Here is a 2,785-nt window from a genome sequence, read left to right on the forward strand (position 1 = left end):
GTATTTTCAGCATTCGACCTCCGTTATCGGCAAATGCCATGGCATCTGTGGAAGTGTTTGTGCTCTTTCAAAACCTTATCGGACTTCAAGGTGCACTTACTTTAATAGGTACTTATAAGCCATTTAGTGGCTGATTTTGAACCCTTTCAATGGCATTGCTGATCAGATACGGGTTGTTGAAACCGGCACGTGCTCCTTGTGCGATACGGATCGCGCTTTCCATCACTTTTTAAAACCGACGTCTTCAGAGACACTCATTGCAACCATAGACTCCTTGAAGTGTCTTCATGAAGCAATTAATAAGACGAAAGTCATGGAAAAGATGCTTTTATCAGGTCATGTGCATTTACAAAGGCTTCCAAACATATACTAAACAAAAGTCTCTATCTCTGTGTCTCTGTCCCTCTGTCTCTGTCTCTCTGTCTCTGTCTGTCTGTCTCTCTCCGTCTGTCTCTCTCTGTCTCTCTCTATCTCTCTGCATTATAACGACACTAAAATATGTACAATATAAATACTGCCATACATTGAAAGCTGTATTTTTGTCGAAAGTGGTGCTGTGAACATTACTGTGGTGTCCACATCTTTTTCCACAATTTTGTACAAACTGCCGTTTACAGCCTCAGGCTCATCAAAATATCGGAAAAAAACCAGTTCCTCCACTAATTCTTCGAGATCACTTGTAAGATTAGCTAAATTATATGTCCCACTGTTTGACCTTGAGGGCGCACTAGTGTCTCGGCTCGCTACAGCTCGGGGCTAAGTTTTTTCAAATTAATTGAGAATGGTACGCACAGTAGACACTTGGATAAAACTGGTCTTGAGTTGTAAAGTAATTTATCGACATAACGTTGTTTCCCAAGAAGTGAAGCGAAGGGATGTATGATGGGATGAAAGTATTCGGAGGAGAAAGAAAAACTGTCATTCTAACGCGCAGTAAGGGATAAAAAGGGGGAAAGATGTAGCGAATGGGCGGAGGGAGAGGGGAAAGTATTAGGGGAACCAGGGAGAAATTTAAGCTGGATGTTTGTAATGCAAAACTTTTTTCACGATTGGCTTTTTGGTAAGTTTTATTTCAAGGAATCGTCATTGTGAATACTATCAGAAGACGTTATCCAGACATCTGCAAAGTTATTAAATCTTAGAAGAACTTTAACCTTGGCGTTGACAATACCGTCGAAATACAGAAATTACTTGAATGTGTTGCTTTTAGTTTCCACGCTGTAAAACTGTGTAGAGTAGCGATCAGTTCCGCAGTACCAAACTTTTACCTTTACAAGATTCTATCATCTTACCTGTAGTACACACGTCATTTTTAGCGAGGAAAGAAAAGCTAGGATCAACGGGGAAGAAATTGCTGAGGCTGAGTCTAAATAAGGAAGGCCATTCCCAGTATTTGTGACATCTCTTATAGTGAGCTTTATTCTATGAAGTTCATGGTTATTATGATCAAAAGGAACTAAAACACAGAGAATGTAACTACCAATAAGAAGGAAGTGCTGTAATGTATTGCCGTTGATTTTAATATGCAAAACACATGAAGAAGCTTTCAGAAACGCGGAAACCCAAGGGTACTACTGTGAAAAATAACTATATGTGAAAGAACTAAGTCTTACTTTTGATAATAGCCGACTTTTTGATTTTGGATCGATGAGTTGTTCGTATATGCATCTACAATTCAGAATGTACATTCTTGTAAAATATCAAAGAAACATCAGCTGTAAATTTTTGATGATATTTGCAATTGTTATATTCAATAAAAGAAGTACATTAATTTTTCACACATCAATGGAACATTGGGAGTGTGAGAACACCAGCACGAGATCGATTTATACTCACACTCTGTATTTGTCGTGCGAGCGAAATATATTTTCGTTTGACAAATGCTCATTGGTCATTCGCCGTCATCGCGACCATACCGTGCGCAGAATATGGCGAATGGGATGTCGCGTACTGTAAAACATGAAAGAAGACAACACATGGGAGCACTACAACGTTCAAGTTTTGCGTATTCCCGTTGGTGACAACAATATTAAAATAGACTAAAGCATTATCTGATGTGAGTATTTTAATGTATCGCAAAATATTTATAACATAATGCTGTTTGAGGTATGGCGGTGAGAGGAAAATTTCACCAATGTAAACATGTTGCGCAAAAGCATGTCATGCGAATGAACGTGGACTGTATGTTTTCAGAGAGAATGATATAAATAAAGGAAAGTCATTGATGACGATGGTGTTCTCCGCAATCAAAGATACGATAACTCCAATTTTTGTGAGTATTGAATTGACGTTAGGAAAATTATCCCATTCCACAGTGTGCTGAAATGGAATGCCTCACACTCGTATGGGAATTTCCATCTAAGCCCATTGGAGTGTAGTATTCTATGGATCTTCTTTGTCCCTCACATGGACTGAAATACAGAATATTAACCGTTGCAACATACAAAATTGTATAAAATGTTGTTATAAATAACAAGGGAATTTTAGTCTGGACAAGAAGACTGAAAATTACACATACACACACACGATTTGCGTTATCAACATGAACATCAGGCATTTTGTCTTGATGTTTGGAGTAGAAATAAGTATTCATTTATTTATTTGTTTATTTATTTATTTATTTACTTATTTGTTACCTTTGTCTGTTTACTACACAGATCAAACGGCAAACCCACTTGCAGATCTTGACAAATATCATACAAGATAGACACCGGCTAATAAAAACAAGACACACAACAGATAAAGATATGGATCTTGATTAAAATATCTGAATAAAGTTGATTTT

The sequence above is a fragment of the Ptychodera flava genome, chromosome 20 (genome assembly GCF_041260155.1).
Source record: "Ptychodera flava strain L36383 chromosome 20, AS_Pfla_20210202, whole genome shotgun sequence".
NCBI classification, from domain to species: domain Eukaryota; kingdom Metazoa; phylum Hemichordata; class Enteropneusta; family Ptychoderidae; genus Ptychodera; species Ptychodera flava.